General features: G+C 41.4%; 1 protein-coding gene across 1 annotated transcript in view; it reads right to left on the reverse strand.

The window, feature by feature from the left end:
* Positions 1-25,223, reverse strand: part of Fam189a1 (family with sequence similarity 189 member A1) — a 455,203-nt gene that overhangs the window by 179,861 nt on the left and 250,119 nt on the right. The window lies entirely within an intron of this gene.

Raw genomic sequence — 25,223 nt, forward strand, 5'->3', positions numbered from 1 at the left:
AACAGAAAATACATGATGACAACATCTTAACATGTACCTTTTTTCATTTCATTACTATATATGTCCCTCAGAATATCAACCTGTTAAGAAAGAAGCCATTGATTTATTTGTCAATGTATTTCAAATGCTTAGAACAGTATTCGTTTTAACAGTCAATACTGTTTGAATGCATAAATGACTTTAACATGCACACCCATATTCTTACTAAAAGTCTCTGGCAGATGTGCTTATGCTAGGAGATGTGTAGAAGAAGAAATAGCTAGAGGGGAGATGATGCACACAGAGAAGAAGATTCAGGCTTGGCTCTGAGCCCACACAGCAGGCCGAGGAAAGGCAGCCCATGAAGGAGGGATCATGGCTTGTGAGGCATAGTGGCAGGAAGATAAATCAACTGGTCACATCCAGTTGACACTCCTGGAGCAGAGAAGTGCTGAATGCTGGTGCTCAACTCACACTCTCCTTTTTATGCAGTCTGGGAACATCCAGCCCATGGAATGGCACTGCCCCCATTTAGGATAGGCCCTCCTACCTCAGTTAACCTTGACTACAGAATCCATCACAGGCTTGCCCAGAGATTTGTTTCCGTGGTGATTCTAAATTCTGCCAAATTGACAACCAAGGTTAACCATCCCAGATGATGAGGTTGTTCTCACTGGGAAAGTCCGTGAAAAGGACATTTTTAACGATGCCATGAAGCACACCAGAGGTGACTATTGGACTAGGAGGACAATGGTAATGGGAATCTTGGAAGGGTGCACATATGCCAGTGTAGTAGCCCCTGCAAGTTTGTGTTATTTGAGAACAGAGGCAGAGACTGACTGGGGCAAGTACATGCAGATAGGTCCATCATAGGAGACCCAGTGCTTGGGTGGGGACTACACAATCAGAAGAGGCAGTCAGAATAATGGAGAGTTTCCAGCACCCAGGGTAGGATCCATGGGATGAGGGAGAAGGACCCAGCATGCTGGGTTTTCTAAACATGGGGCATGAGGAGGCACAAGCCAGTATGTGAATATTAAAGGAAATGGTGATCCTGTTTGACTGGAAGACTGAAGGTACCAGGAATGTGAGGATCACATTCACAGCAGTGAAATCAGTATTCTTTTTCCATGGGAAAGCTGTACATGACAAGCTTGGGATGTTGCATGGCAATATCTTACTTTTAATTAAGTTAACTTCTCTTTCTACTTATACCATGTCATAATTTTATATTCTTCTTATATTTTCTCTAAGAGCAAGTTATATCAAGCAACCTAAGACCTACAAAAATCAGCTATTTTCTATTTTTAAGCTCATTTGCCAAGAATCCAACTGTTTAAAGCAGTGTTTCTCCCTAGCTTTCTGTAACTAAATTAGAACACTGCTTTCAAATATATCTCTCTACTAACACCATATAGGGTACACCATTCTTTCTTTTGTACAAAAACTGTCAATTACTTAATCAGATAGAATGAAAATCTGAGAAACCAAGTTTTAAAAGTTGGACATATGTTATTTATAAGTTAACATATAAAATGCCTTAAGTCAACTTGAATGTTAAAGTAATCCAAATGTGCTGATCACACATACCAGTATTTTCTTTGGAGTACAAAACAGGGTAATGTTATGTAGCCCATGCCAACCACTATGTGGACTGGCTGGCCTCAAACCCATGATACTCCTGTTGCAGCCTCTGGAGTGCTAGGATTACAGACATGTGCACCACTTTGCCCAAATTATTCTTGTTATAACATAACCAAGGGCTGGAGAGATGGCTTAGCAGTTAAGGCATTTGCCTGTGAAGCCTAAGGACCCAGGTTCAATTTCCCAGGGCCCATGTAAGCCAGATGCCCAACATGGCACATGCATGTGGACTTCCTTCACAGTGACAAGAGGGCCTGGCATGCCCATTCTTTCTCTCTATATATACTACTTTCTCTCTCTCTCTCTCTCTCAAATAAATAAATTAAAATTTTTTAAAAATATTTTTTAAATGATCAAAAATATAAATGGAGAACATTAAGAAAAGAAAAACAATTTCTCCATTTCTATAGACTTATTGCAGCTGCCAAAATATACTCCTCAGCTCCCTTGTAGGCCACCCAGGATAATGAATGATCCCTATATGCAAGGGGCTCAAGGAGGTATCGGGAACATCTTGGAAAATATTTCTAGACTGATTTGAAGTACTGGGGATTGAACCCAAAGCTTTGTGCATGCAATGCAAGTGCTTTATGGCTGAGCTATATCCCCAGCCCTTTTTTGAAAAAAAATTTGCTGGCGAGTATGCATATATGTAATGTGGCATACATGTATGATACATGTTCATGTATGTGTGTCCCTGTGGTGCCCCATGGGCTAACCTGAAGTGGCCAGAACAGAACATAGGGTGTCCCACTCCATCACTCTCCCGTCCATTGTTAGTTGAGCTGGAGTCTCTTACTGATACAGGAACTTGCTGCTTTTCACCAGCCCAGGTGATTTCCTGGTCTCTGCTCCCCTTTGCAGGACTGGGGCCACAGGCATTCATGGCCACACACAGCTGTTTATATGGTTTCAAAAGAGTCAGTCACAGGTGGTTTCAAGCCAATTCAGGTCTCCATGCCTGGACAGGAAGTGCACTTAACCACTGAGCCATCTCTCCAGTTACCTCTTTTTATTGAGTCAGGGTCTCGCTTACTCTGTACCCCAGGCTGGATCTTCCTGAGCCTCTTGAGTGGTGGGATTTCAAACATCCAACAGCATGCCTACCTAAACAAGGCTTCAAATTTGCTCTTCTTTAAAACAAGAGATAAAAATTCTCATGTGAAAAATGTCCTCCCTGTACCAGGAGAATAAAAACCTTATTCCACAGAGAGCAATATCAGAAAGAATGGGATATAAACAGCCTTCTTAAAACAATTATCTGCCTTCAACTTCCCCATATTTTTCCTACAACTGCATTTCTTTGTTCTTCTTGGTATAAAATCATTTGGGTTTTGCCACTACTTTTAGTCCTAGTTTCTTTACCAGGGCTCTTGGGTCACATAAAACCATATAAGTTTGTGTGCTTTTCTCCGTCTTGTTAATCTGTCTTATGTCAATTTAATTATCAGGCTCTGTGCTGAAAACCCTAGGAGAGTAGAGCAAACATTGGCCTCGCCTACAGTTCACTGTATATTCATAATGAAAGACAATATACTCAAAAGTCATTAAGGAGAGAATAGCAATTGTGATAGCTGTTAGGACAATTTTCAAGCAGTATTAATTCTTGTACTAACAAGGCCCATACACCTATCACAGTATCATCACCATGTTCACAGAACTTAGTGGATTAATGCCTCTTTTTAGAGGCAGTCACATAGTAAAGGCATCAAGACCAGGGTTCTTGGTGTTCAAATCAAGTGAATACCAAACAGTATCTCTGTGCCTTAGTTTCATCATCTGTATAAGATGTTGAATAGTAATGTCTATCAAATAAGGATGACTACAATTTTTCTTGTTCATTTATCTGCATATGTATGTATGTGGTGTGTTTTCATGTGTGGGCACATGTGTTTGTATGAGTGTACATGCACATGTGTGTACATGCTTGCAGCAGCCAGAAGACAAACTCAGGTGTCATCCCAAGAACACTGTCCACCTCTTTTAGAAACAGGCTCGCTCCTTGGCCTGGGCCTCATCAACTGAGCTAGACTAGCTGATCTGTGAGCTGCATCTTTCTCTACCTCCCCAGTGCTTGGATTACATGTGTGTACCACCATGCTCAGCATTTATATGGGAGCTGGGGAAAGAACTGACTGAGCTATCTCCCCATCCTGACTGTGAAATTTAAAAAAATAACATGTTGGGGCTGGAGAGATGGCTTAGCGGTTAAGCGCTTGCCTGTGAAGCCTAAGGACCCCGGTTCGAGGCTCGGTTCCCCAGGTCCCACGTTAGCCAGATGCACAAGGGAGCGCACGTGTCTGGAGTTCGTTTGCAGAGGCTGGAAGCCCTGGCGCGCCCATTCTCTCTCTCTCCCTCTATCTGTCTTTCTCTCTGTGTCTGTTGCTCTCAAATAAATAAATAAATAAAAATTAAAAAAAATAACATGTTGTACTAAGTGCATAATTCCAGGTACACAGTAGCCCTGAATAACTATCCATGAGGACATGGCTATAGGGCTGAATATGACAAAAGATGCACAGGACTGAAAGGCAGCTCTCAATACTCCTGAGGTCTGCTTCCAGGTGACACTGACTACATTGGTTAGCCTTCTACACTCATGACAAAATGTCTCAGATAATTCATTTTGTGGAGGAAAGGATTATTTGGTTCATGGTTTCAGTTCATAGTTTACTGGTCCCATTGCTTTGGGGCCTGTGCTAAGAAAGCATATTGTGGTAGGAGTACAGAGTATAGGAAGTGATTCACTTTATGGTGCTCAAGAAGCAAGGGGTGTGGGCAGGAAGATCACAAGTTCAAGGCCAGTAAAGACCATATCATAAAGATGACATTAAATCAGGGGCTGAAGTGTAAACATCCCCTTCAAAAGCACCATCCCCAAGTCTCAAGTTTGGCCAGCCAGGCCTAAAGACCAAATGGGTGCACTGGTGGCATGTCTGTTATGGGGGAAACCAACTGCTCTCTAATTGGGCTGGAGACCTGTTCTATGGGAAGGAACACATGCTTGGTACTGAAAACCTAACCAAACACCTATGGTCAGGAAGGTCACAAGCATTAGGACTGTAACACCTGCTCTTGTCCGCTAAATGCATATATTGTGCTCACCAAACTGTCCTGTAAGCACTTTATTTAATGTTCATACCATATATTAATGCTACCCTCACCTTTGGTTAGAGAAGCTTCTCTTTTCAAATTGTGGTGACCACTGGGATGACCCAAAAGGCACCATAGTGCTGAGAATAAGTGACAGAGGAGTGTTCAGCAGTGAAACATCTCTATCACACCTTCCAAAGCTCAGGGTCCATTGCAGAAGAGATGGCAAAAGAATGTAAGAGTCAAGGGAAGGATATGACTGCTTACAATGAAACTGTACAGGCAGAAACTGGCCTCGATATCCATGACCTCACAGTGCCCACCACTACCTTCACAAGACCTTCAAAATTGGGTGGAAAGATGATGATATCAAAATAAAAAAAAGGCTAATGGAGAGAGGGAAGGGATATTATGGAGAGTGGATTTGTGAAGGAAAAAGTGGGGGAGAGGAGGGAATTATGGTTTATTGTCAGTAAGTGTGGAAGTTGTCAATAAAATTAATGCCAAAAACGCACCATGCCCAATGACCTAGCATCTCACTAGTCTCTGAGGGACACTTATCCAAACCATCTCACAGACCATGACACCCCACCCCTCATGTGGACAAAACAAATATCGTAAAGGCTTCACTGGCAGCAACCAGAGACAGGAAGATGCCATGTTGTCCAAGAACAAGAAAAGTGCACCAGGGACAGAAATCAGTGGAGGAAAGGAGACTGAGGGCCTGAGAGGCTTCCCCACCTTCACATCCCTGCAGCCATGAGCAGACAGAATCTAGGTACCTCATGCCATTGCTTTCAAGCCTCGAGCAATAGGAACTAAGGTGGGCACAGGTAGAATTAAGAAAAAAAATTTAAAGGATCTCTTTGGCATAGCAGCTCATACATTACGTGTGAAGAAGGGTCCAGGCTGAGAGGCAAGTGTTGCTTGTGGTTGATGACCCACCATAGGCTCAGCCAGGAGGACATTTCAAAGAGTTTCAGAACATAAGGGCACAGGTTGCCACGAAGCAGTCACACACTTCAGAGCCATTCAGGAACACAGGAACGGAACAACTCCACCCCTTATGAATGGGACAAATTGTTGGCAAGACGCGTGAGCAAACAAGCAACAGATCTATGAGGCAGGGAGACAAACAGAAGCAAAAGTGTGAAAATGAAGCTTTCAAAAGGGGAGGAAAGCACCAAGAGACAAGCTCCCCACAAGGACACTGAGAAGCCTAAAAAGCTAATGAGAATATAAATCCAGCAAAAGAAGAATTCAAAGTGATAAAAGATGAGCCTAGGATAAAAAGGAGACTGCAGACAGAACTAAGGAAACCAATTACAAAGTGAGAATTAAAATCCCACCATTGCAAATCTCATAAATAATTTAGAAACAGCCAGGATCAGAGCAGACATGAGTAAAAATCAAAGTAATGGCATGGGAGGAAGTATGCAATTTCCACAGTCATTCTGAGGAAGGAGGAAGATATCTGTGAAAACTTACAATGAAAAAGATTTCTATGGAGGTAGGAAGGTTTTTTTTTTTTTTTCTTTTTCCTCTCTGTCTGAACTCAAGAAAAAAAAATAGCTTTCTGATGAATGGTCTTAAATCTGAAGTTTAGAATGAACTTTGGTTTCACTGCTTCCATTAATTTCAAATAAGCAAATGCTTAAAACATAAGCAGGGACTTGGGTGCATGCTCTCATGTGCTTAGCGAATGTGGAGACCTAAGTTCAGTCCTCAGCACTGAAAAACAAATGAAGGAAGGAAGGGAAGGAGGGAAGAAGGAAGAGAGAAAGAAAGGAAGGAAAGAAGGAAGATAACTATTCAACCTGTTAAACTGATGTCAATTTAATAGTTTCCAGGGTGTATGTGTGTGTTGCACATATATGTGCTTTTGTGGAATCCCACTGGCTCACCTCAGGTGGAGGTTGCTCTCCTGGGGTGGCTGGTTTGGAATGGAAGGGTGTCCTGCTCCATTTGCTCATCCTTCTGGTGTCTCCTTTGACTGATTCCAGAGGTTGCTGGGCTCTGCTGGTTCTCAGGTCCCTGTTTCCCTATAGAACTGGTTGATAGGGACACTTTGCCATGCCCAGCTGTTTTACATTGAACCTGGAGATTTGATCTCAGGACCCCATTGACCATCATACTTGTGCAGGAAGCACACTTAATTTCTAAGGCATCTCTGCAACCCTACTAGAATTTCTTAAAGCACAGTAGCCAGGCATGGTGGCATATATCTATAATCCTAGTACTTGGGAAGTAGAAACAGAATGATCAAAAGTTTGAGGCCAGCTTGGAATACATAAGACCCTATTTCAAAAACAACAAAACCCCAATATATCCATATACAGTATTATTTAATATTAAGTATAATTAAGTATTATTACTTAATAAATTACACCTTTTATCATTATATGCTCAAGAGCTCTCTGAATTTATGGCTACATCATATTTAGTTGGTTATTTCTGGATGGTAAAATTCTGGGGAATGTTTTGCTTTTGTTACTTTTTGCTTAGTGCATTAAAAATATGCATTGTCCTTTATTTTTAAATATAATTATTATCTAAGAGAAGGAAATCTACTCAACATTTTTGTGATAAATGGATATTAGAAATGTAGGCCCTGGATATGTGAATCATACAAAGGCCTTTTCCTTCTGTGCACAAATTCAGGCCAGGCTTCAGGTTCAGGAAGACAAAATAACTTCATCCCAGCAATGCAGAAATATAAGACTGATTCAAGATTAGAAATAATGTCATTAGTCAAGGGGAGAAATCATATGATTTCCATGGAGATTATATATATATATGGAAATATGTGTGTGTATTAATGTCAAAATGGAAACAACAAATAAAGTGTAAAAAAGAAAAAAGAAGTTAAATTTTCTTTATTTGTAGAGCTTATGGTGTATTTGTGGAAAAATTCATGTAGAACAACATGATTCTATACATAAGTAACCAAAGGCTCCATCTCAAAACTTCTAAAGGTGATCTATTCCTTCAGCAAAGTGGCAGGATACAAAATCAGCACACAAAAATCAGTAGCCTTTCTATATGCAAAGGGCAAATGTACAGAGAAAGAAATAAGTCAGGCTGTCCCATTTTCAATATCAACAAAAAATTAAATACCTTAGAATAACACTAACCAAGGTTGTGAAAGGCATATATAATGTAAACATAAAAACACTCAAGAAAGAAACTGAGGAGGACTTGAGAAGATGGAAAGACCTCCCATGCTCCTGGATAGGCAGAATTAATATTGTGAAAATGGAAATCCTACCAAAAGTAATATACAGATTTATTGCAATGCCAATAAAAATTCCAGCATCATTCTTTACAGAGATAGGAAAATATGATGTCAAGATTCATATGGTATGGCATTAGGCCCTAGATATCAAAGCATATCCTCAGCAAAAGAAACACCTCTGGATGTATCACCATACCCAATATAAAGCTATATTTGAAAACTGTCATAACAGTACAGCATGGTACTGGCATAAAGACAGGAATATAGACTAATGAAACACAATTGAAGACATGTATTTTAGGTCAAGTAAATACAGCTACTTGATCTTTGACAAAGGCTCCAATAACAGACTGGAGAAAAGATAGCATCTTCAACAAATGGTGCTGGGCAAACTGGATAACCATATGCACAAAAATGAAACTAGACTCACACATCTTGCCATGGACAAAAATCAAGTCCAGATGGAGTAAAGACCTCAATATAAGACCTGAAGCTCTTCTACTACTGGAAGAAAAAATAAGAGGAACTCTCAATGACATAGGAGTGGGGAAAGACTTCCTGAACAAAACCCCAGTAGCTCAGGAACTTGAAGAAAATCACTCAACCAATGGGATCTCATGAAGCTGAAAAGTATTTGCACAGACAAACATGTCATAAGCAGAGCCAATAGATTACCCACAGAATGGGAGAAAATGTCTGCCAGCTATACAATTGACAGAGGCCTCATATCTAGAATTTACAATGAACTTAAAATCTAAACAATAAAAAAATCAAATAACTGATTCACAAATTGGGGCAGAGAACTTAATAGGGAGTTCTCAGAGGAAGAAATACAAATGGCAAACACATACTTTAAAAAATGTTCAACATCCCTAACCATCAGGGAAATGAAAATTTAAACAACTATAAGTTTCCACCTTAACCCAGTAAGAACAGCAATCATTAAAAAATCAAATGAAAACAAATGGTGAGGATGGGAAGAAGTAGGGACCCTCATTCAGTGTTGGTGGGAATGTAAACTGATGGAACCACTATGGAAGTCAATATGGAGACTCCTGAAAAGGATGAATATAGACTTACCAACAGATCCAGTTGTTCCGTAACTGGACATTTATCCTAAAAGCTCCATGCCTCAGTACAGAGGAATTTATTCAACTATGTTTATGGCTGCTTAATTCATAATAGCCAAGAACTAGAATCAACCCAGGTGTGCATCACTGGACGAATAGATAACCAAGATGTGGCATATCTACATGATGGAATTCTACTCAGCAGTATGAAAAAAATGACACAATGAAATTTGTAGAAAAATGGTCAAAGGGCTGGAGACATGGATTAGTGGTTAAGACAGATGGCTTCAAAGCCAAAGGACCAAGGTTTGATTCCCCAGGACCCATGGAAGCCAGATGCACAATGGGGCACACATATCTGAAGTTTGTTTGCAGTGGCTGGAGACCCTGGAAGCCCCATTGTCTCTTTCTCTCTCTCTCAAATAAATAAAGAAACATTTTAAAAATTTAAAAGAAAAGAAAAGTGACTGAACTTGGGAGAGATAATACCCAGGGAACTCACACAATCACAGAAAGATAATTGTTGCATGGTCTCACTTATCTGCAGTTCCTAACCTGGATCAGTCCCATTTACTGACATACCTGATAGGCACTTTGAGGCCCGGACAATAGAGAGGGTAGAACTTGGAGGAAGGGAAAGAAGGGAGAGGGTGACCCAAAACTGAACCCAAATTGAACTGGTACCATAGAAACCTATACCCTGGAAGATGCACTAAAAGGTGTAACCCTCAATAGGACCTTGGAGGGAGCACCTAAAAAGAAGGGCTCTGTAAAAGGGGGGATTAAATCTAACCTTAAATTTATCTTATTTCTTCCTTTTTCTTTTCTCTTGGCTCTGGCCTCGAGTTCCCAGTACCAGGATGTGGTTAACAGCACAACTCTGAGCTGTTGATCAGAGAGACCCACAAGGTCCCTCAAAACAAGACAAGCTTCTGTCAAAGCACTTGATTACTCACCAGAGGTTAGTGGTAAGACCCTACTGCTAACGACACCATGTGCTGTCAGAACAGAACATGGACAGAACTTGATGGAATCCAGAAGAGAGCCAGTCCCCAGATAGTTAGCCCATTTAGTGCTGCAAGGTGCTACATGAGCTTCCAGGGGAAAGTGGTAAAGACCTGTCTGAGCAACTTGAGGTCTAAGCTACTCAGAAGCAAACAACCTGACATGATGCTCACATAAGTGCAACAGTGGCACACAGCCACATGGGTAACCAACTGCTCTTGGATTGGCTAACAGATCCACTCAGTGGAAAGGAAACCATATCTGGAACTGAGAAACAAGTCAGAATCATACCCAGAAAATGATTTTGCTCTCCAATATCAAGTTTCCCCTAATCTTGGGCTATAAGAGGGACCACACCCATTAAATTCTCTTTAAACTAATAAAGTTTATACCATTTAACCTGTGCTGACTTAACTCTCTGTTTGAGAACCTGCTTCTGTTTTTCAGATGGAAACAGACCTGAGGAGATAAACGACAATCATCTCAGGTTTATCAGGGAAAAAGCCAAAGAGACATAATGAGTATAAAACCTAGAGAGACAGATGCATACCAAGAGACAAGGAGGAACTTGAACACGAGTTGCACTTGATAATAAGGCAAATTACTGTATTTGTCAGGTATAATCATGGCATGGTGACTCTCAGTTTGAAAAGGAGTCACTTTTTTCAGAGCTCCATACTTTGGTATCTGGAAATAAAATAATGTGATACCTTAGGCTGGCTTCATCATAGGAAGAAGTGGTAGAGGTGGGTACTGATGACAAGAATGTCCAGGAATGGCTGGAAGTCACAGTAGAGTGTCAGGGGAATAGGGTTCAATGTCTCCTCCTCTTTACTTTTGCATATGTTCAAGATTATCAACAATTGAAAGTTTTAAAAGGGTGAAAGATAAAGGTCCAGGCCCCAATTCTGCTATTTATTCACACAACCAATTTGAAAATTCTCTTGCATTTTCAGAACCACAGTTCTTTCCTTTGAAAAAGAAGACACATAAACCTTCACTTTAAGAAAACTAAGAATATTAGAAAAGCCAAGCATATTAGGACCAGTGTTTTCCTTGGTACAAGTTAACTCTGCCAAATGACTAAAACATTTTATTAAACATAGAAGCAATATTTAACTGGAAGTTTTAAAGAGAAATAAGAAATATAGGGTTTTATAATTATACACAATTGTAATATTAAAATGGAAGTAAGATAATGAGCCCAAATATCTTTCAGTAATTGCCAAATACAAATACTAGTACAATGGCATTATTCTGAGTAATGTACATATATATGTATATATATACATTATATATATTACCATAAATATAAATATAAGTTAACTTGTAGGGCCACAGATGCTAATCCTGCCGTATCTAAAAGTTTGCTGACATAGTCTATTTTCTATTAAAAAAGCACAGTAATAAGTTTAGGTTCATTATATAGCTGGGGGCAAAATATTGTGCCTTTGCAAAGACTCTGTAAATAGAGTAATATAAAATGAAGTATTCAAATCAAAATATTCAGAGACAGACCACAAAGCATTAAGGAATTCAATCTTTATTCTCTGAGGGTTTGCATTCAATGACTCAATCAAATTTAAATTCATCACTTATGCAAAATGGAACAGGAGTCTCCCATTAAAATTATAACAACTGCTGTCTTGTTCAAATTCTCAAGTGTATTAGATACACCACAGAAAACTTCGATTGTGTTTCATTCCAAGAATGTTTATGTATGAATCCAGAAAACATGATGGATGACCATGTAGCACATTCATGCAGCATTTATCTTACTGCTTTAGAGGCCTCACAGAGACAGAATGTCACAGCAGCAAGAAAAGCCACATCTGTGAACTGGGTGGGATGAAGACAAAATCCACAGAAAGAGGCATGAGGTCAAGCAAGGTGAGGTGAATAAACTTGTCCTACACAAGGATTCTTTCCAAGATAATGCCACAGGTATGGCTTGGGCAATAGGTGAACACACAGAACTTTTTGAAGCCGCATGATGTCACTGATAGCAGCTCTTTTCCAAACAGGGGTCTGGCATTTGCTGAGTACCTACCCAAACATGGCCAACTGAAGCCAAATAGGAATGTCCTGATTGGTGTTGTTAGAATTTCCTTGCTTCCATGGAGTTATTCATATGTGGATGGTAAATTCTCAGCAGCACAAATAAAGAAATAATTGTGTTTTCTTATCTGTTGGCTTAGTGCAACAGACAGATACAAACTGGCAAAGATTAGGTGGGAACCAATTTCTGGGAGCTGCATATTTACAGCCCTTGCCTTCACAAAACTGAGACCAAAGAGAAGCCAATGTACTTATATGCACATGTAAAATTAAAACCTACATTTTAACTGTGTGCCGCCAAAAATATCTATTCCATACAAAATAGAGGTATATAAAGCAAGACCAGCTTATTACAGCATCTGGCCACACACTCAAATTGAACTGGGGCCCCTAGTGAAGGTGCCAGGAGCACCTCCATGCTGGAGGAGCATCGCTTCAACACTAGAAAAGAGCCAGCCACAGCCACATTTCAAATGAATGCAAATAAAAAGGCTCCCAGGTTCTATAAACCATGTGTCTACATTATAAACACAGGGCAGAGGAAGAAATCAGAGCCAGACCCTCCTGTGAGCACTACATAGTCATTCAGGTGAGACTATTCCAGTGAGCATTGGACAGTCCTTGGGTTGAGAAAACTCCTGTAAGCACTGGACAGTCCTTGGGAGGAGAAACCTCCTGTAAACACCAGACAGTCCTTGGGGCGAGACCCCTCCTGTAAACACTAGACAGTCCTTGTGGCAAGACCCCTCCTGTAAACACCAGACAGTCCTTGTGGCAAGACCCCTCCTGTAAACACCAGATGGTCCTTGGGGTGAGACCCCTCCTGTAAACACCAGATGGTCCTTAGGGTGAGACCCCTCCTGTAAACGCCAGATAGTTCTTTGGGGTGATACCCTTCCTGTAAACACTGGACAGTATGTGGGTGAGACCCCTCCTGTAAACACTAGACAGTCCTTGGGGCGAGACTCCTCCTGTAAACACTGGACAGTCCTTGGGGTGAGATCCCTCCTGTAAACACTACAGAGTTCCTTGGGGTGAGACCCCTCCTGTAAACAGTGGTCAGTCCTTAGAGTTGGTAGCCCTCCTGCAAACACTGGACAGTCCTTGGGGTGAGACCCCTCCTGTAAATTCTAGTAAGTTTCTTGGGGTAAGACTCCCTCCTGTAAACACTGGACAGTCCTTGGGGCAAGACCCCTCCTGTAAACACCAGATGGTCCTTGGGGTGAGACCCCTTCTTAAACACCAGATAGTTCTTTGGGGCGATACCTTTCCTGTAAACACTGGACAGTCCTTGGGGCAAGACCCCTCCTGTAAACACTAGATAGTCTTTGGGGTGAGCCCCTCCTGTACACTGGACAGTCCTTAGGGTGAGACCCCTCCTTTAAGCACTAGACAGTCCTTGTGGTGAGACCCCTTCTGTAAGCATTAGTCAATTTTGTGGGTACAGTGCAGTGGGGACTGGTTTTGAGGTTTTATGAAGTTGTTTTTGCTATTCATTTATTTATGGGAAAGGGCCTTGCTATACTACTCAGCCTGACCTCCAATTTTGTTCTCCCTGCCTCAACTTCCATGTTCTGGGATAACTGATGTAGGCTAGCGCACTCAGCTATTGACCAGTCCTTATGAGCAAGAAACTTGAGACAGCCATGCTTCCTCCAGGGAACACATGTAATTTCAGGCTGCATTAACTGGGAAGTCCTTGAATTTTAAAAAGTCTTTATGCACCCACTACTGAAACTATTGTTGCAACCCACTAGGCAGCAGAGCAGAGTGTCTTCTGGGTAAGAGAAGTGTAGGTGTCTAGATTCCTGACACACAAGCCACTCCTGAGAGCCCCATCTGGAGGAACCAATTCATATTTTAAGTGTATATGGTGATTCAGGGCTGGCTTGCACAGAGAAGGAGCTGGGGGAAAACTTGCAAAGAAAACTTCCCTTGAATTCCCTACAGAAGTGAGATCAGGGGGCCCACTTCCACCAGAAACCTGAAGACAGCTGAACCCTTGGTTCCAGCCAAGATCAACCTACCTACAACAGCTTCTGGAACCTGCACTGATGGCAATCCCTAAGAGGTTCACTTGGACCAGCTGCTGGAGGCTGAGTACACACATATGAATAACGGGAATGTCAAAAGTAGAAGAGAGAGCAGAATGGAAGACAGTTCTGAATAATGAGTAATCTTTTTCCAAATTTGATTTAATAATGACTGATAAATTTCCGAACAGACTCCATGACGCAGATGAAAGACAGGAAAAGTACCAAAAAAATCTACACTGAGGTATATTATATATAAATAGAAAACTAAGAGTCAAGAGACAAATTTAAAGAACTTGGAAAGAAACTTACCTTACTAATATATGAACAAAGAGCAAAGGATATCTAATACTCAAAAAGTAGCATTGTGCTAGGGTATATGCCTGTAGTCCCAGCTATTCTGGAGGCTGAGATAGGAGAACACTTGAGACAATCAGTTCAAGGACAGCCTGGGCAATATATAAAGACAGTGTGCATGAGAGAGAGGAGTGGGTGGAGGAGCAGTAGAGAGGAAAGAAAGAAGAAGAGAGGGAGGACAAACTACCTAGAATTCTATATCTGGCAAGAAGTCCTTCAGAACTGAAAGACAGTGGAGAGATGGGTCAGGAAAGAGCTTACCACACAACCGTGAGGACCTGAGTTCAGGGCCCCCAGCAGCCATGTTAATGCCAGGTAGGAGTGATGGCCCACCTGGGATCCTAGCACTGAAGCAGGCAGAGACAGGGGATCCTCAGGGCATGCTGAGTAGCTAGACAAGCCAGATCAACAAGCTCTGGACTCAAGTGAGAGACTCTGTCTCAATAAATAAGATGGAGAGAAGACCCCTGACATTAAACCTCTTGCCTCCACACACATGTGCAGGCACCTGCACACACATGTGTCCACATGCACACAAACAAACATACTCAAAACAAAAAGTGAGAGAGAAATAGACTGCCTTTAACTAAAGAATGGACAGAATATACCACCACTAGAGCTGCTTCTGTGAAAATGGGAAAAGGTAGTTCTTTGGGGAGAAGGAAAAATAGATCAAAAATTCAGAGGTGTATATAGAAAAGCTCCAAAGAAGCATAAATGGAGGTAAAATGTTAATTGTTCTAAAAGATAACTGACTGATTTAAGTAACAATAATGGCAATGTATTTACTGATGGTGCATATGCATTAATAGATGGAAGGCAGAATTTGAGAATACCCTGCTTTAAGTTAGGTATCACTAGATGCTATCCAGTTTGGTGGCATTTGACATATATTCTGGCTGATAAGATCAGTTAAAACATATGTGTTAAGGACTGTACAGATAGTGAAGTGGTTAAAGGAGCTTGCTTACAAAGCCTGCACTACATTTCAGGTTCAAGTCTCCAGTACCCATGTAAACACAGATGCACAAAATGTGCGTTTGTAGTTTGTTTGCAGTGGCAAGAGGCTTTGGTGTGCCCATTTTCTCTCTTTCCCTCTCTCTCTCTCTCTCTCTCTCTCTCTCTCTCTCTAAAATAAATAAAACCATTTTTAAAGTGTATGAGCCCACAGAAGAAGACCCTCAGTAGAATTGGGGCATGGGCAAAGAGGCCTAAGAATACAACCTTTATATAGAAAATCATTAAAGAATTAAAATAAAAAAATTTGAGAGCAACCACTAAAGTAATTTATACAAGAAGCATAACTGACACAGAGAATGGGAAAGTAAATCTACTTAATAGAGTACTATTTTAATAAAAGAAATAAAATTACCTCCAGGGGGGTCAGAGTGTGTTCCTCGTCTGCTTGGCTCGCTTGCTGTCTGGGCAGTGCTCTTTTCACCCAGTGTTATTTACTGCCTGAGGACTTTGGAGTGTGATTAACACTGGGTCAGGCTGAGGGAGTGCCTGACTACATGTTCAAAGCCATGCCTGGGGCTGAGGAAGTTCCTGACTGCAGGCAGTGCAACAATGTGGATAAATATGTAATTTATATTCCTAAGTGAATAAAGCCAGTGTGAAACAATAACATGCTGTTCAATTCCAATGACATGGGCGATGCTCTGGAAAAGACAGAACTATGGCCATAGTGAAAAGACCACTGGCATCCAGGGACTTTGGAGCTAGGGAAGGGTTGAATAAGTGAAGTGCAGGGATTGGCTGGTAATGCTGTCACATGTGTGTTAGAGCCATTGCTCTATACAGCACAAAGAGCAAACCTAAATGTCCACAAGAAATGTCAAGTATTTGGGGAACATGGAAACCAGCGGTAGGATGATGAATGTGATGAAACATTTGAACTGTATTCAACATCTGAACTGCATTACAAATATATGAAACACCCTCACTGAAGGGGTGGGGGAAATATGATGACCCAGGCAACTCTAAGTCTGACTATAACCTGTCCAACTAAAGGTACAAGAAGCTGAACACCAGCACGGAGCTCCAGTTGCTGATGCTGCCTCCCAAGTGGGGATGCTGGCTAACTGAAATCACCCACATGTATCCTGCAGTTAAACAGTTCAGTACATGGAGAGCAGATGGCCAGAGTTGGTCAGAGGCTAGCATGATCCATGACATACAGGATTAACATTGGTGACATCACTGTGAACTTTAGGTTCGCAAAGATGCAGATGGCAACTTATAGAAATCTTTGTAGGTATGTAAGTATGTAGACGCTAATAAGCACATACATGTCCTTGTCTCATCAGTTGAGAGGACACAGAGGTAAAAGTCATAAGCACATCCAGCTCTCAGATTTGATTTCCAGTGTCTTTCTTGAACAAAAGGAATCCCAGCTTTTTGGGAAAATGGCCGAGTTGCTCAAGCACTATGTAAGAGATATAAGATGAGCCAGGACTATCTCAGCCTCAGAAACTGGAGGCAAAAAAAAAAAAAAAAAAATCCTAACCTCACAATTATGGGAGGAGTTTGCATCCAAGAGATTTGGGAGCTGAATGGAATCATTTTTGCAACATAATAAAGGAGCATTGGATTATACCAGACAATACTAAGTAAAGATTCATAAATCTATATTTATATGAATAAATGACTACATAAATAAATAATGGAAAAGAGAAAAATCTTTTAAGCTGAAGATTGCAAATAATTTATGAAGAAACTCCACCTTCAAGTAGGAGACACATACTCCCTATTCCTGAGATGTGGCTGTACATAGTTACTTCCTTTGAAAGAATATGGAAAGGACACAAAAAGAAGCTGTTTCTGGAGAGATCTATCACTTCTTGGACAAGTGATCAAGGTCAACCTTGAGAATGATAAATCCCATGACAGTATGTACCCTTGAAATGATGAGTTAGGAATGGCCCTGTAGTCTTCTTCCTTCAAACTCCATCTAGCCAGGAGAAAGGCTCCAAACAAATAAAAATAGAGGTGCATCCTACAAAATATATGAGCAGTACTCCTCAAGACTGACATGGTCATCAAAGGAACAGGTCACAGCCAAGAGAACCTAGGAGATGTGATGGCTGAGTGTAATGCAGTGTGTTAGTTACTCTGTACATTGCTATGACAAAATACCTGACAAAAAACTTTCTGGGCAGAAACTTTATTGCCGTGCAGTTTTGGAGGGATTTTAGCCCATCATTGTGGGGATAGAATGACAGAAACAGCTCAGTTCATGTCAGAGAAAATGTGCAGCAAAACTCTTTGCATGACAGTGGACCCAGAAGCAGACTGCAGTAAGACCAGGGTAGTAGTCTCTTCAAAGGTCCACCCCTAGTTAACTGCTGCCACCAGCCAGGTCCCACTTCCTAAAGGTTCCACAGCCTTAAGAGTGGCACAAGCAGGGGAACCAAGAATTCCTAACACCAGCCAGAAGGAAACATGTCACATTGAAAGCATAACATGCAGCGTTCTGGTTGAGATCTTGAAAACAGAAAAAGGACCCTGTGTATAAACTAACAAAATATGAATAGATCATGGTCTTTAGTTAACAATAATGCATCAACCCTCACTCATTTGTTTTAATAAATGTACTGTATTCACTGAAGATGTTACTACTGGGAAACTGTGCTCATTCTTTATACTGTCATCTCAGTTTTCCTGAAATATGTAACTGCTCTAAAAGATGAGGTTTATTTTAACAATCCAAACAGTGATCACAGAGCATAAATCTCTCAGACAGTCACACGCCACCTCACCTAAGCTTCCAGGCCCAGGACATGCTGGTGAGCTGCCACTGCCCCGGATCTGTCCCTCAATCCACACATGGGGTGAGTTTCAGGTTGAGTGAACAGACTTTAATGCACCATTTGCTTACTTCATGTGGGCAGGAAAAATTTTACAGCATGGCTTTCCTCAGTGCCAGAGGAGGCATGATAATCCATCAGTTGGTATCTGCAGGCCTGCCTGGGGGAAGGTAAAGCTCACTGAACATACATGAAAGACCCAGCAAGCATAGCCAGCTGGGCTTCCGCCCTTCCTCTTGCTGCCCTGTCCCTGTGACCACAGTGCAAAACAGAAGGGGCCAAGATTCAAGTCAAGAACACTGCTGAGCTCCTCTCAGCAGGCAGGAGGAATCTTAGTTGAGTCCCTGGCAGCAGTACTGGGAGCTTCTGTTCCATTTCTCTCTCATTCCTGGCAGTCACTCAACTTTCCTACTGCAGGTTTAAGTGAGAGACGCATCCACCTAAACACAACTATCATAAGTAAGGTTCCCTAGAGATGTCGGGACATGAACAGGACCATGACCATGAGCTATGGCACAAACACTGGTGCACCCACAACCATGCCAAGTTGACATGTTAGGACAAGTCAGTCACCTCTGCTTCATCTTCCCATGGCAGCAACTCTACTCAAGCCAAGAAAGAAAGTAATCAAGTTCTGAGCTCCCTTTGTCTTGGAGTCCAGGCATATCAAGGGCAAAGTTGGTAAACAATAGACCAAACTCCTACCCATCACACGTGCAGCATTAATTCACCAGTGCATTGGAGGTCTTCAACATTGCACCAAAATCACAACTCAATTTTCACTAAGAATCTCTCCAACATTGTTAGTTATCACCTTCTGTTAGGATTAAGTGATGAAAACTGCTCATTGGCACTGAAACATTAATAATATGTGCCAACATTGTACACACACAACGTGGTAGTCAACCATTCATTAGGGTCACTCACAATTAACATAAAATTTTCCTAAACAAAATCTATACCAATGCTAAGTCATGCTAAGGAGACAGCTCCTGAGCTTGCCATACCACTCTCTAAGGAACAGCTGAGAGTAAACCAGAAACCCCAAGCTGGGCATGGAGGCTCATATCTGAAATCCCAGCACTTGGAAGGAAGGCTGAGGCTGGAGGATTGATTATTGTTGCAAGTTCCAGGCCAGCCTGGGCTTCAGTGTCAGATTCTGTCTCAAAACCAAAACAAAAATATGGGCTGGAGAGATGGCTTAGGGTTAAGTGCTTGCCTGTGAAGCCTAAGGACACCGGTTCGAGGCTTGATTCCCCAGGACCCACGTTAGCCAGATGCACAAGGGGGCGTATGCATCTGGAGTTTGTTTGCAGTGGCTGGAGGCCCTGGCGTGCCCATTCTCTCCCTCCCTCCCTCCCTCTCTCTCTCTCTCTCTCTCTCTGCCTCTTTCTCTGTCACTTTCAAATAAATAAATAAACATAAAAAATAAAAAATAGGAGATTCCAAAAAGAATGAAAATTCAGAACACATTATTATAAAATCATGACTCCAGTGTGAAAAAAGGAAAAGTTGAGGTTTCTTACCCACCTGCACACAGACACTCAGTTATGTATGCTATTTGTCTATGGGTAATTTTTAAAGGTAGTTAATCACTGAGTATTTTTATTTATTTGGGGTGGGGATGGTCCTCTTGCCACTGCAAACCAACTCGAGACACATGAACCATTTTGTGTATCTGGTTTACAAGGGTGTTGGGGATTTGAACCTGGGCCAGTAGGCTTTGTGAGCAAGTGCCTTTAATTGATGTGCCATCTACTGAGCTCCTATTTTAAATAAGAAGAAAAAGGAATGAATTCTCATTTGGCTCAAAATCTTCAAGACAAGGTTTTATTGTTTCCTGACAAATGGACTGGGTGGTCTCTTAAATTCTCTTCCCCACTATGATGCTATGAAGAATAAACAGCAGTGCCAACCTGGGTATGGAGACAGATGCCCATAGTTCCAGCACTTGGGAGGTGGAGGCAGGAGGATCAGGAGTTCAAGGTCATACTTGGTTACATAGCAAGTTCAAGGCCAATCTGGGCTACATAAGATCCTATCTCAAAAAAACAAACAAATAACATTGCCAACAAACAAAACACAGATAATAATGTTCTCATCCACTAACTTTTGGGCATTAAGTATGCTGCAAAAGTTGTTTTCCTAAAAACTTTCAAACATGAGTGTTTTTAAAATGGTACATATGGTGATAGGGACAGTGAACTGCTAAGACCCAGAGGGAAGGCCCAGCAATGTCCCCTTGTCCCCTTGGCAAAGGGACCTGATAAAGCAATGAGATCCTGATGAAACATTTTGGGGACATGAACAGGGACATTAATAAATGGCTGTGGGGCTGGAGAGATGGCTTAGTGGTTAAGTGCTTGCCTGTGAAACCTAAAGACCCCAGTTCAAGGCTTGATTTCCCAGGACTCATGTTAGACAGATGCATAAGGGGCATATGCGTCTGGAGTTTGTTTGTAATGGCTGGAAGCCCTGAAATGCCCATTCTCTCTCTCACTTTCTGCTTCTCCCCCCTCCTTCCCTCCCTCCCTCCCTCCCTCCCTCTCTCTCTCTCTCTCTCTCTCTCTCTCTCTCTCTGTTACTCTCAAATAAATAAATAAAAATAAACAAAAAATTAAAAAAAAAATAAATGGCTGTATATGAGGTCATGGGAAACCAGAAAAGGTTAAGGGAGTGGTCAAAACCTGCCTTTGGAAAAACTAGACCCAACATCAAAAACAGTGATAAAAGTTGATCTTATAGAAGTAGAGAGTAGAACAGTGATTCCCAGACTTAGAGAAGATGGGAAGGAAGTATATAAGGATGCTGGAGAGTGGCAGAGAGGTACAATTGAATAAGATGAATAACTCCTATTTTTAATTCTATAGCACAGTGAGATGACGACAATTATGCCTAAAATAGCTTATAGGGCTTGGACTGTTCCAAGCACTAAGAAATGATAAATGTTTAACATGATGTTTATGCCAGTTACCTCATATGATATACATTGTATACATTATTGAAATGTCAAACTGTACTTCACAAATAAGTACAATTATAATGCTTTCATTAATTAATCAGTAAAAAATTAAGGGACATGAATATGTCACTATAAATAATTAAAATAACAAAGGACTCATAAATTGAATAGCCATTATCCACATGAATTTTTTTAAAAGTTTTTATTTATTTGCATATGTGTGTATATGTATGGGCATGCCAGAGACTCTTGTCAACTGCAGATGAATATTAGATGTATATAACAGTTTTCTGTGTCAGGCTTTACATGGGTGCTACAGAATTGAACTTGGGCCAGAAGGCCTTATAAGCAAGCATCTTTAACCACTAAGCCATCTATCCAACCATTCACAAGTGTTTTAAAGCCCCAATGCAAATATAATGCCTCCTTAGCTGAGAACAATTGGATGATAAATGATAATGAGGAGCCTTGCAAAAGGGTTATCCTCAGAAGTAGCCAGGGGTCGCTGTCATCAGAGTGTTATGCTGGGGTAGCTTGGAAATGCTCCTGAGTCATCCAGCCCTGCCCTGGCATAAAGCCTAGCAGTGAGAATTGCCTCTTCACAGTCTCCATGCACCCCCATCCAGGGACTTAGCCTTGAGAAATGCACAGACAGCTGAATGTATTAAACTACTTTAATGTTGATATTTAATGACTCTACTCTCTGAACAACATCCTTCTTTCCTGATTTGTATTAACTTTAAGGTATAATTATTCCTATGGCTTTATCTGCTTTTTGTAATTTCCCCAAAGAAAATATACATATTATTTTTCAAAGGTAATCAGTTGAAGAGTGCCTCCCTCAAAATTTATATATTGACATTTCCAGGACCTCAGACTAAATTTATTTAGAAATAGGATCATTGCAGATGGTATCTATTGAGATGGGTTCTAATACAACACAATTGTGTCCTTATCAACAGGGGAGATTTTGGGCATCCAAACATGTACCCAGAAAAGATGGCATGCCACCCTGAAGGCAGGGAGAAGTGAAGCTTCTATAAGCCAAAGAAGCAAAGAGTCTCCAACAACCCCCCAAAAGCTGATAGAGGCCTGAAACAGACTCCTCCCAGAGCCTTTGGAAGGCCAATTCTGCTGACACCAAGACATCAGACGTAGCTTCTAGAGTGCTGAGACAGTAACTCTGTGTCACTTCCACCACCCAGTGCAGGATACAGTGTCCAAGAAGCTCTAGTAGATGCAAGCAGTCTGTGATGTCATCCTAAATTTGCATGGATGTTTCAATAACACCTTGGAGACACGATAATCTAGAAATCAAGCCCAGACATCCCACAGAATACTCTATGTCTGTCACACAGCAAGGTGGCCATCCATTACTCACAGAGGCCCTAGGTTTTTAGACTGGAGACCAAGTGACTGGGTGATAAGCTTAAAGTTATGTGAGCTTTATCCCAATGTGCAGCAGGGATTTCCTAGATGGCCAATGTTTGATATAAGTTTCACTTCTCACATATATCAGTTGAAAAATGCACACTTCTGTAGTTTGAGAATTCTAAGGGTTAGAATGAAACAGTCTGCTATTATGTTAAATATTTGAAAAGTATTAAATATTAAAACAGGGCTGGAGAGATGGCTTAGTGGTTAAGTGCTTGCCTGTGAAGCCTAAGGACCCCAGTTCGAGGCTCGATTCCCCAGGACCCACGTTAGCCAGATGCACAAGGGGGCGCACGCATCTGGAGTTCGTTTGCAGTGGCTGGAATCCCTGGCTCGTCCATTCTCTCTTTCTCTCTGCCTGTTCCTCTCTCTGTCTGTCACTCTCAAATAAATAAGAATAAACAAAAAGTATTAAAACAGAACATTATGTTGAATCTCATCTAAGTATATTAAAATACTCTAATATTGTAATTAAGAAAAAAACTCTTTTGTAGTACATTAACGATAGCTTCTCCTTTGTGGCTTGCTGAGCAAGAGAATGTGACAGGTAACAGCAGGTCTCAAGAAGATAAGTTGTAGGAACCCATGCATCTTGGGCTCCAGCCCACTAGAACACTCACTTGGGAGAGGCTAGGCACCATGCAGTAAGTATTAAATGAAATGGTTGCAGTCTGAGGGAAGCCCAAGCAGCCATGTGGAGAAGGATAGCTGCCAGACCAGCTGGCCAGCCTAGTCTCAGTTATAGCACATGAGTAATGAAGCTGTGTCAGTTAGATTTTAGCCACTGAGACTAGAAAGAAAGGAAAATCACTTTTATTAAATGAGGAAAGATGTATTTTGGCTCACTTTCAAATTTCATGCCATGGTCCCTTGACTCCATTTTTCCTGGATCTGTGATAGAGAGCACATGGTAGAACAAACCTTTTTAACTCATGGCAGCCGGAAAGAAAAAAGAGAGGGAGAGACAGAATACAAAATATGAACTTCAATAACACACCCACTACTTTCTCCAACCACATACCACCTAGTACTCTCTACTACCTCTAAATACCTCATTAGAGTACAAATTCAGTGAGATAGACCCTTCATGGTCTAATCAGGTCTCAATGCCCCACTTCTGAAGATAATTGCACTAGGGTCCAGGGCTTCAAGACACTTGTTTTGGAGGGTCATGTAATATACAAATCATTACAGGAGTCTTTTTGGATACCCAGATCCAGCAGACACAGCATGGAGAAGGCTGACCAACAGCTAGAACCATGACCCCAAACACATGGTCCCAGTGCAGATGTCTGAGCACTCTATGGAGGCTCCAGTCACTGTAGAACATTTCCACTACAAACTTCAACTCCCATATCACAAAACCAAGAACGTTGTAAGAATGTGGTTATTTGATATCACTACATTTCAAGTCATTTATTTTGAATAGCAGACAAGGGAGTTCCGTTCCCTTTCTAAATATGTTTTCTTCCCAGACTTTTTAACAGAGTTAGGTAGGTTTATCCAGAGGCTACAATGTAATTGAAAGTCCATTAGAGATGCTTTTTAACAATCAAGTGGCATTAATACATCTTCCTGCTACAAAGCGCTGCAGGATCATTGCCAAACCACATCTTACATGGTTGTGTGCCTCATTAAGATAAGTATCTCATGTTGATCCCTCCTAACGGTTGCCCGACTAAGGTGTACCCCAAGACAGGGAGCAAGAATAATCCTGCAGTTCACAGGCAAAATGGGACTCAGCTCCAAAGCAGGAGTCAGAACAGTCAACAGAAAAAAAAATGTGGGGTCACAGAGAGGCTTCCTAGCTAATTACAGGGAGACATAAATATGCCAGAGAAAGTATGGCTGGAGATCCTGGAAACATGAGCTCTTTTGACTCAACAGGGTTGGAAGTTAGCTGCCTCAGTCAGAGGTTGGTTCTTCCAGTTAGACAGCAAATTTCACAGCCATGGTCCAAGTCAGGAGCAACACACTATAATAGCAGTCACCTGTCTTGATGACAGCTGAGGTATGACATCCCCCACAGGACCCATATGTTTTTTCCTGAGAAAGAGCCCTGTTGGTGTGGTACAAGTTAAAATTAAAAAGTAAAGAACCAACAGTGATCTTGGTCTTCCTGCCCTACAAAGCTCATTACTGTCCTGTGCACAGCTACCATCACCTTGACATGTCATGTCAAGCCCACAGTCATTCCATTCCAGCAGACCAAGAGGCAGCTCTCCCATGCCCACAGCTAGCTCCTGGGGGATCAAAGTCAGGTTGAGAAGATGTCAGATCTTCAAGAAAATGGGCTGGATGGTATTGGCCTGCCCAACCCCTTAGAAACATCAAGGTCCTTCCTTCTCTGTCATGCACACATCTCTGTGTTCCTTGTCCATACTTTGACTTTGGAAGCTATAGGGATCTGATAGATCTCTTCCTCAGATCCCCTTAAGAATGGAAAGAATCCACAGGTCTGAGGTGGTTTGCTTGTTTATTGGAAATGAAGTTTTATGTCAGTTATCTTGTTAGAAAGGGTTTTAAAATTTATATATAGCAAGA

The sequence above is a fragment of the Jaculus jaculus genome, chromosome 3, assembly GCF_020740685.1.
Source record: "Jaculus jaculus isolate mJacJac1 chromosome 3, mJacJac1.mat.Y.cur, whole genome shotgun sequence".
Taxonomy (NCBI): Eukaryota; Metazoa; Chordata; class Mammalia; order Rodentia; family Dipodidae; genus Jaculus; species Jaculus jaculus.